Here is an 11,125-nt window from a genome sequence, read left to right as displayed (position 1 = left end):
AATTAGGGTCTTAAATTTGTCAGGTTGCAATGTTAATTTAACAAAACCACTATTTTTCACTAGGTAGAAACATTTTTTCCCCTTTGGGGTTGAAATCTCTAATTAAGAAGTACCTAGGGTATTGAGAAGATGAAAAAACTTATTTTCAAGTGGATCAGTAGATGGATTCATGAGAAATAGTGTTCACTGATTCCAAGGATACACTACACCCTATATGATGGCAATCCAGTTTTATAAAGATCATCCACCTGGCCCGGCCAGCGTGGTTCAGTGGTTGATGGTCAACTTATGAACCAGAAAGTCATGGTTCAATTCCCAGTCAGGACACATGCCTGGGTTGCAGGCTCAATTCCCAGCATGGGGCATGCAGGAGGCAGCTAACCAATGATTCTCTCTCATCATTGATCTTTCTATCTTTCTCTCCTTCTCCGTTCTCTAAAATCAATACAAATATATTTTTTAAAGGGGGAGGGGGGTGCAGGGTATATATAAATGTCTTCTAGCCTGTTAATTAAATGTTTAGGTAAATAGGTTAAGAATCCTTCTCTCCCCCGCTCCCCCCCCCCCAAAAAAAATAGAGAAAAAACAAGTTCTAGTTTTTCTTTTAAAATAATGTTTAAGTTTTGCAACTTTTTTCCTTAGCAGTTATGTTGGTCAAGGTATTTGGTTGCAATCAACAGAATGTGCTCTATATTAAGCAGGAAATTGATACATTAAAGTACACTGTATAACATTAAAGTACACAGGTAACTTACAGAATTGTTGAGAAGGTTGGAGAAACAGGACTAAAGTTAAATCATGCCATAGTATTAGCCATCACCATCCCTTATATACTTCCTTATGAGTTTATCCCTGCAACCAAGTAGGATGACTCTGACACAAGTCAACAAAATGGAAACCATTCTGTTGTGTTGTTCATTTCTGAATTGAAGTTTTGCTCAGATAGTCTGAGTCCTAGATCAAAAGCGACTTAGGACTTTTAAAGTAGTAAGTATAACTATATGTATTGAATCCTTTCAAAGTTAGACTGTTCTTAATGCTTTGCAGGTATGAAATCATGAATGCAAACATCATCTCAGCTCTCATCTTTAACAAAAAGTTGAACTTTTTCTCATCCTTTTAAAAATTTCTTTCTCATTTTTTCCTTTGGTTTTTGTAATTTTTCAGCTGAAGTAAGTTATAATTGACAAGAGGCTCAGTGCACAAAATTTGTGCACAAGAGTCGGGGGGGTCCATCAGCCCTGCCTGCACCCTCTGCAGTTCGGGACCCCTACACCTCTTTCTTATCCAGCTAACCTCTTCACATTTAAAAAAATTAACTGAAATACCACCTACTCTAGGAAATACTCTTTGAACAAATCTCTTTACAATCTGTATTAAGTATTTTCATAGTATATCATTCTTTTTCTTTAACAGCAACTTAGAGAGATGCAACGTGCTTCTCATTCTTGCCTCTGAATTTTTTCTTCTTGCTCCTGAAATAGCAAAGCTTATCCAATTTGCATTTGCCCTTCAAGGGCTTATATTTGGTTCAGTTTCTAGTTGGCTCCCTGCTTTTTTTTTTTTTTTAGCAATAAATTTGGGTTGTGATAGTAAGCCTCACTTATAATCAAGCCTTTAGGTCTCCCTATCTGAATATTTCTATAATACCTATCACTTTAGCATACCAGAGATTGTGTTCATGTATAGAAAATAACAATAAATGTCACCTGATCATTTGATCTTCTAGCAATATTTTATAGCAAGATGTATTATACTAGTAATTTAACTATTACAAAACCGAGGCGTGCAGAAATAAATCACATTGAACAATAAAGAATGACTCAATTATCAAAGCATAGTACACTTAGAGCCCCCCTTGTCCTGTGCCTCAGATATCATTGCACATTACACAGTTCACATGGAACTCAATTTCCTTTAAAATAGGAAGGGATCCCATACTCATGAAGCAGCTACTTCCACACATATTTTTTGTATTTAATTCACAGCACATACTCTTTGTACTAATTGTTGGAAAATCGTACTAATTGTTGGAAAAATCATCCTAGTAATTGCCTCTGTTCCTCTCTGTATTGTTGACTTACATTCTGATGTCATTACCGCGCTTTTATCAGCCATTCACTCTAATAAGATTGTGAATTATTTAAGGGCAGAGATCATGACTTGAGCTTGTGTGTTCCCTGTCATGGTGCCTAGATAAATACTCAAATGCCACCCAGTCCAAATGACTGTGATGAGAGAGGCCCACAGTTGCTGGACCTCTGATTTTTATTTAAGGGGCCTCACTTGTTTTGGGCCTTTACAGAGGGGTGAGTAGTGGCTGAGGGAATTTAAGGAATCCCAGACAGAATTCTCCTCCTAAAAGATTTTGCTAAGCTGGCGCCTGGGACCACCAGGCATTTATCCAATTTAAACCTGGACACACAGCAATAACAAAGGCACTGGTCTCCTTCTGCTCATGCCTAGGGATCAAACCCCAGCCTGCAGAAACTCACCCCCGCAGTCAGGACCGGGCCGCTGGGTGGACCTGGCCTGGTGTTCCTAACTCTGGGGAGAGGGAGACTTCCCATAGCTGCAGGCTAGAGGCCCCAGACTCCGCGCCACCCACCCCAATAGGTCCATAGCACAGGCTGGTCAGCGTAGTGGCTTCTTCTCCTGGGATCACAGGGAGGCCTGGCCTGGCCTATTCACCCCATGATGGGTGCCAGGCTGGGGGCATGGACCCGGGCCTCCGCTTGGCACCGGAGCATGTGCAAGCGGCCACGGGGCGGGAACATCTGCTTGACACCTGCGCCCATAGGCCCGGAGTGGCTGGGGAGTTCTGGGACCCTGGCTGCTCAGGGCCTATGTGTGGGCCTACAGGCTAGGAGCGGCCTAGATCACGAGGATGTTCTCGGGATCCAGGCCACTCGGTGCCTGCATATGCAAATTAACCCACCATCTTTGTCAGGTTAATTTACATACTCTCCTGATTGGCTGGTGAGCGTAGCAGAGTGACAATCAATTTACATGTTTCTCTTTTATTATATAGGATTACATTTACCCATTCATGTGTTGATGGATATTTGGGTTGTTTTCAGTTTGGAACTATTATAAGTAAACCTTCAATAGGTATGATGTGCAAGTCATTGTGCACACATGTGCTTTCATTAGACAGATGCTTTAATTTCTCTTGATAAATACCTAGAGATGGAATGACTGAGTCAAATAGTAGGTGTATATGTTACTTTTTAATAAATCAACAAATTGTTTTTCAAAAATGGCTATACTGTTTTACATTAGCATGAGCAATCTTTGAGAATTCCAGTAACTCCAGATTCTCATCAACACCTGACATGGGCAGTCTTATTATAACCCTTTTATTGGATGCTTATTAAAGTTCTAACTTACTTTTCCCTATTGACTGAAGACGTTGAGCATATTTTCATGTGTTTAATTGTCATTCATATATCTTCTTCAATGAATTATCTGCTCAAATAACTGGGTTTTGCCCATTTTAACTGGGTTATTTGTCTTAATATAACTAAGCTGTAAGACTTTTTTATATATTCTAGATACAAGTTTTTGTCAGGTAAATGTTTTACAAAAAATTTTCTCCCATCCTGTGGCTTGCCTTTTTATTTTCCTAGCATTACTTCAAAAAGCAAAAGCTCTTAATTTTGATGAGATCTCACTTATTGATTTTTTCCTCTTGTAGTTTGTGGGGGGTTTTGTGTAGTATTTACAAAATTGCCAGACCCAAGTTAACTAACATTTTTTCCTAGGATCTCATCTAGGAATTTTACAGTTGTGGCTCTTCCATTTAGGCCTATGATCTATTTAGAGTTAATTATTGTATGTGGTCTGAGGATAGGGTAGAGGTTCATTCTTTTGCATCAACTATTCAATTGTTCTAGCAGCATTTATTGAAAAGATCATGCTTTTCCTAAATTTCCTTAGCATATTTGTCAATAGTCATTTAACCCAACCTATCTGGATCTATTTTTGGAGGCTCCATTCTATTCCACTGCACCATATGTCTATCCTTATACCAATACCACAATTTCTTGATTACTATAGCTTTATAATAAATTTAAAATCAGGTGATGTTAGTACTCCAACTGTGTTCTTTTCGTGTGTGTGTGTGTGTGTGTGTGTGGCTTTTCTAGGTCCTTTGCATTTCCATACAAATTTTAGAATCAGATTTTCAATTTGTACAAAGCCTGATAGAGTTTTAATTCTGGTTCTGTTGAACATATGGCTCAATTTGTGGATAAATGACATGTTAATAATATTAAGTCTTCTTATCCATGAATACAATACACCTGTCTATTGATTTAGGCTTTGTTTAGTTTCTCTCAACAGTGCTTTGTAGTCTTCAGTGTACATGTCTTGTGCAAATTTTGTCAAATTTATCCTTAAGCATTTCTATGATATATTTGATACTATGATAAATTATATTATTTTTATTTACATTTCTGATTGCTTGCTGCTGTTATATAGAAATGCAATTGGCTTTTGTATATTGAGTTTGTATCCTGAAACTCTTCTAAACTCACTTATTAGATTAAGTAGCTCTTTGTCAATTCCATAAGATTTACAATATGGATGATTATGTCATCTGTGAAAACAGACAGTTTTAGTTGTCCCTTTCCAATTTGCATGCCTTTTTTTTCTTGCCTGGGTAGAATTTCTGATTCAGTGTTAAAGAGAATTGGTAAAGGAGCTGGGAATTTTCATTTAAGTAGGCATAACTTACAAGTTAGAAATTTTCCCAAATAAAAAATGGACTACTCCAAAGGGGATAGAGAATCACAAATATGACAACTACTCTGAGAAAGAAGAGAGATGGGTAGGGAACAATAAGAGGAGAGTGAAAGACACAAACAAAAATCAAAAATATCTTTTTCCTCTAACTTTTTTTTTCCAAATTGGGTCTTTCTACAGTAGATTAAGAAAATGGACTCAACTAAGATATATATAATGGGTAATGGCTAGAAGAATCTATACTAATAAAAGGGTAACATGCTAATTAGACCGGGTTGACCAGACATTTTCTGGTCGTCCAGTCCTTCTTCTGGACAAAGCCACGGTGGTGGGGGCTGAGGTAGAAGTGATTAGGGATGATCAGGTTGGCAGGGGAGCAGTAAGGGGCAATCAGGCTGGCCGGCAGAGGGGTTAGGGGCGATTAGGCAGGCAGGCAGGTGAGCAGTTAGGAGCTAGCGGTCCCGGATTGCAAGAGAGATGTCCTGGATTAGAGAGGGTGCAGGCTGGGCTGAGGGGAACCCCTTCCCCATGCATGAATTTCATGCACTGGGCCTCTAGTATATATATATAATCCTAAAGATAAGAAAGTAAACTGGACCACACATGTGAAATTTACTTTTCCTTAGGAAAATTGAATTAATTTCATTCATGTGGTACTCAATGACTATTGATTCAATTTACTGCTAATTAGACTATAATGAACAGTTCTTATTTTGTGCATAGATAATTTAATATGTTTGGGGTTCTCTGGGTTGAAGAATATCCTGTCAAAATTCATGTCCACCCAGAATCTCAGAATATGATCTTATTTGGAAATAGAGTTTTTGTAGATGTAATTAGTTAAGATAAGATCATACTGGATTAGGGTGGGTCCTAAATCCAACTAAGTGTCCCTATAAGAAGACCATGTGGAGAGACAGAGGAAGAAAGCCATATGATAGACATAGAGATGGAATGATAAAGTTACATGCCAAGGTACACCAAAGATTGCCAGCAAGCAAAGAAACTAGGAAGAGGCAAGTAAGGGGCTCCTTTCTGAGAGAGTACAACCCTGCTGACCCTTTGATTTTGGACTTCTAGCCTTCATAACTATGAGAGAATGCATTTCTGTTGTTTTCAACTGCCCAGCTTGTGGTACTTTGTTTTAGAGCCCTAGAAAACCTATACAGATTTTGGTACTGAGTAGTGGGTACTACTGTAACAAATACCTAAAAATTGGCTTTTGAATTAAGTAATGGGTAAAGAAATTTGAGATTACATGATTTTTTTTAAAAAGACAATATTTCCTTGAAGACATGGTTAATAGAAATATGTACATTAAGAGTGATCTGATGAGATCATAGAAGGAAATGAAGATATTGTAGGACACTACAGGAAAGTGGAAATAAAGTAGCAGAAAACTTGGCTGACTTGTGTCCTAGTGTTGGGTAGAAAGTAGTACCTATAAGAAATGAACTTGGATATTTAGCTCAGGAGATTTCTAAGCAAACTGTGAAAAATGAAGCCTGGTTTCTCCTTACTCTAATTGTAAAATGCAAGAAGAGAGAGAGATGTTGAAGAAGGAATTGTTTAAAAAAAAAAAACGCGCACTTGATGATTTGGAAAATTCTCAACCTATATCCATGTAGCCAAAAGTTAGAAAGGGTGTTCCTGGAGACAACACCAATGGTGTAGCAGAACTGACTTTTGCTAAAGAGATTAGACATGTAACTCATGGATCCAAGCAACTAACTCAGCAAAGTAGGAAATGAAGATGAGGTAATCCAGAAAAGGTCTGTTGAAGACCACCTTGTGCACTGTCTTGGATTCCTATGAATTGCACAGAAGACTAATAAGATCATTGAAAACGTTATACCGGCAGAAATACAGCCAACCTGGATTAACAGACATCACTGGGAGGAAATGACGGAAGAATAAATCCAAGGGTAAAGCCAGGGATGCAGAGGGTATCCATAGGCCCAGAGGTGGAGCATCGAGCCACAGATTATTCTCAGGCCTCGAAACCTAATGGAATTTGCTATGCTATTGTTAAACACTGGACCCCAGTGGCAGAGTTTCCCATGATGTGTTCTTTAATAAATTTATTTTGTGCATGTTTGTGATATATGGGCATTCTCAAGTGGAGGCCCCAGCATTGGTTCCTTTTTGCAAAGGTCAAAATCTAATGTTCTTAAGTAGTTAGAAAAGGAAGAATAGCAATGATATTATACAGGGTTAGACAAAAGTAGGTTTACAGTTGTGAGTACATGAAACACAGAGTTTATTCTTATATAACTATTTATTAATTATTGTGTTATTTTCCATACAAACAACTGTAAACCTACTTTTGCCCACCCTGTATTGTATTACCATATTATATTTCAAAATGAGCTCATTCTTCATCTGGTTTATCCTTAGCTCAAATCATTGTCATAAAGCAGCTTAATTCTTTCTATAGATCTCTACTTTTACTTGTTTATAAAAATTAAATGCTAAATTTTAACCTTTTTAATACATTGATAACTAAGCAATTTTATATGGTTTTTATGGAAGACAGATGAGAGTTATTTGATTTATTTTTATTTTGTCTGCATGTTAGTTATCAGCTAACACAGAAGTTATGGATACTTATTACATATTTTGATTTTTCTAAAAAGGTTTTACCAATTAGCTAATTGATAAACATACCACTCCAGCAGGTTTACTTAATAATACAGCTAGATGAATAACAAAGTCAGAACTAATACATATAGTATCATGAAAAAATGTCAAAGGAGGAAATCAGCAACTATGTTACTTAATTTAATCCAAAATAATATTTTTCAAATTGTACCTGAATAAATAGAACTACAACCTAGAAGTTCAAAGGATGAGTTCAAGGGAGTTTGAGGTCCAGACTCCTGACAAACAGGTCAAACCATTGGGAAAAGTTATTGCTTCTCCAAGGAGATAAGACAGGACAGGTTGATCGTGACTGAACTTCTCAATGCACCAAATGTACAAAAAATATTTTGATGAATGTTAGCATTTTAAGTTGAAATCTGTGTGGTTAATGGTTTTACTGCATAATATTCACAGGGAAGCCTTGATGGTGAGCAAATGATCAAAATGAATGTCAATGTGCTAAGTAATTTAAGTCAAAATACACATGACCCAACCCTTTCAGCAGGTAATGAATTGTTTTAATCATTTCAAATAATACTTTTAAAAGTTATTCAAAATTCTGAGAGAATAGAGTACCTTTTTTTTGCAAAATCTTTTTTTTTCTTCAAATTTGCTTCTCAAGACGAATATGTCATTACACATCTCAAATATGAGTGCTTTTCAAACACAAAATGTCTATAATAAAAAGCAGATTTACCTGATTAAATTAATACCAGACCTTAGTGGAGGAAATATTTTTTAATAAATGACACATTTTGCCCTGACTGGGTCGCTCAGTTGGTCATTCCATACACCAAAAGGTTGTGGGTTTAATTCCCAGTCAGGGCACATAACTAGGTTGCAAGTTTGATCCCCAGTTGAGGAGCGTATGGGGGTAACTGATGTTTCTCTCTCACACTGATGTTTCTTTCTATCTCTCTTTTTATCTCTCTCTAAAATCAATAGAAAAAGCATATCCTCGGGTGAGGATTAAAAATCATAATAATAGCTCTGGCCAGTGTGGGCATCTGCCCACACACTAAAGGGTCACAGGTTTGATTCCTGGTCAAACACACTTGCATGGGTTGCAGGTTCTGGTTTGGTGGTGATGAACTACTTTAGCTTTTTCTTGTCTGTGAAGTTCTTTATCTGACCTTCAATTCTAAATTACAGCTTTGCTGGGTAGAGTAATCTTGGTTGTAGGTCCTTGCTTTTTCATCACTTTGAATATTTGATGCCACTGCCTTCTGGCCTGCAAAGTTTCTGTTGAGAAATCAGCTGACAATCTTATGGGAGTTCCCTTAAAGGTAACTATCTAACTGCTTTTCTCTTGGTGCTTTTAAGATCCCCTCTTTGTCTTTAATCTTTAGTATCTTAATTATGATTTATGTCTTGGTATGGGCCTCTTTGGCTTTATCTTGTTTGGGACCCCCTGTACTTCTTTGTATGTCTATTTCCTTCACCAGGTTAGGTAAGTTTTTCATCATTATATTTTCAAGTAGGCTTTCAATTCTTGCTCTCTCTCTTCTCTTTCCAGCACCCCCATGATGCAAATGTTGGTATGCTTGAAGTTGTCCCAGAGGTTCCTTATACTATCCTCATTTTTTAAAATTATTTTTTCTTTTTGCTGTTTTAATTGGGGTTTTTCTGTGTCCTTATCTTCCAAATCACTGATTTGATCCTCTGCTTTTTCTATTCTACTCTTTATTCCTGCAATGTATTCTTCATTTTTTATCCTTTATTTCTGACTGGTTCTTTTTTATGTTTTCTATCTCCATTTTTATGTTTCCTCTCTCTTTGCTGAAGTTCTCAGTAAGTCCATCTACTCTTCCCCTAAGTTCATTGAGCATCCTTATAACCAGGGTTTTGAACTCTGCATCTGCTTATCTTCATTTAATTTAGTTCCTTTCTGGAGTTTTCTTCTGTTCTTTAATTGGGACATTTCTTTGTCTCTTCATTTTGGCAGCCTCTCTGTGTTTTTTTCTATGTATTAGGTAGAGCTGTAAGTCTCCTGGTCTTGGTAGAGTGGCCTTATGTAAGAGATGTCCTGTAGGGCCCAATGGCATAGCATCCCCAGTCACCTGAGCTGGGTGGTCCAGGTGTCATTCACCTCCCCACCATGGGCTCTGTTTTAGTTGAGCCTTGATTAATGTTGTGACATCAATGAGAGGGATTTCCCCCCAGGCCAATGGGCCATTAGGCCTGGCAGTGACACAGCAGAGTAGCTGATGTGGAGGGAACAACCCCACAGAGCAGGACTCACTTCAGCAAGGCTCTGGTGCCGAATTGGTGCACCCCTTGAGTGTGTCACTCATGGAGGTGGTTGAGTGATGCTCCAGCATGTTCTGAAGCTGACCAGGTGTTGTGCTGGCTCTAAAGCCTCCTGGGAGGTGCAGGCCAAAATCAGCTGTGGCCTATGCCCTGTCTAGGGCCACCAGCACAAGCACAGAACAGTGGGCAAATGGCTGCTATTACTGCTGGGCTTAGAGGTGCCTGGGAAGGCCAAACTGCAAACTGAGGCCAGCTACCACTACTGCCAGGCGTGGAGTCACTTGGCAAGATGTATGGGGTACACCAAAGCCAGGTGCTGCTTGTTTGGAGTTTGAGAGATTTTAGAAAACAGTGCTAGAGGTCATAGCAAGTAAGTCTGTACACAGGCCCTTTAAGAGGATCACCTGGGACTCCAGAAGCCCTCTGTCTCATTCAGACACAATCTTCCTGGTATTACTGGACTGAAAGGGTCCATTTTCCCGCACACATCAAAGTCCAATAAGACATGAACAGGAGTTTGCAGCCAAGAAAATAAGGATTTATTAAGGAGATGGCGCCATGCCTGGAGTCATAGGTAGCTAATGCTCAAAGACCTGGCTCCCCAATGGTTTTCAGGGGGGTGGATTATATAGGGGGAAAATCATTAATCTTGGTGACTAAAGGAATTAGTGTTGTGGCCTCTACTGATTGGTTGGTGGTAGGAGGTGATTGATCATTGCATCTGGTCCTGATGTCAGCCATGGCGTTGTTCTGTCCAACTTTACAAGGATTTGTTTTGTAGGAGTGTTTCACTTTCCTGGGTCTGGAGTTAAAACACAGCTGAGGCCAAGATATTGTGTTTAGTTTGATTGAAAATTCTGTCTCTATCGTCAATAGACGAAGGACCTTGTTCCTAAAACTGTTGGATTCTGATCAGAATCTCATTGTCCTAAGGGCTTAATGATTAAGGAAGGGAGGAGGTGGGTGAGTCAAAATGCTGGGTGAAGGCAGTTTGAGTCAACGGGGAAAAAATCAAAATAAAGGGCAGATTTTAAAAAATAGGTTCCTATGCAGTTGCACCAGCACTAGAACCCTGGAGTGAGTGGGCCTAGTGTGGAGGTGGGACCCCTTGCTCCTCTGAGGGGACCTCTGCATCTAATATATCTCTCTCAATTTATTTTTGTTGTTAATCCTCACCCAATGATATTTTTCCATTGATTTTTTAAGAGAGAGTAGAAGGGAGGGGGAAGGAGAGGGAGAGACAGAGAGAGAGAAACATTGATGTGAGAGAGACACATTGATTGCTTGCCTCCTGTATGCACCCCAACCAGAGCCAGGGATTGAGCCTGCAACCGAGGTATGTGTCCTTGACTGAACTCAAACCTGGGACCCTTCAGTTCACAGGACAATTCTCTATCCACTGAACCAATTTGGCTAAGGCTCTCCCAATTTTTAACCGCCACATGTGGGTGTAGGTGTGAGACCACGTGTCATGTTTGCGGTGTTT

Source organism: Myotis davidii, unplaced genomic scaffold (genome assembly GCF_000327345.1).
Source record: "Myotis davidii unplaced genomic scaffold, ASM32734v1 scaffold21, whole genome shotgun sequence".
Taxonomy (NCBI): domain Eukaryota; kingdom Metazoa; phylum Chordata; class Mammalia; order Chiroptera; family Vespertilionidae; genus Myotis; species Myotis davidii.
The sequence above is the reverse complement of the archived record's forward strand: the minus strand, read 5'-3'. Positions refer to the sequence as shown.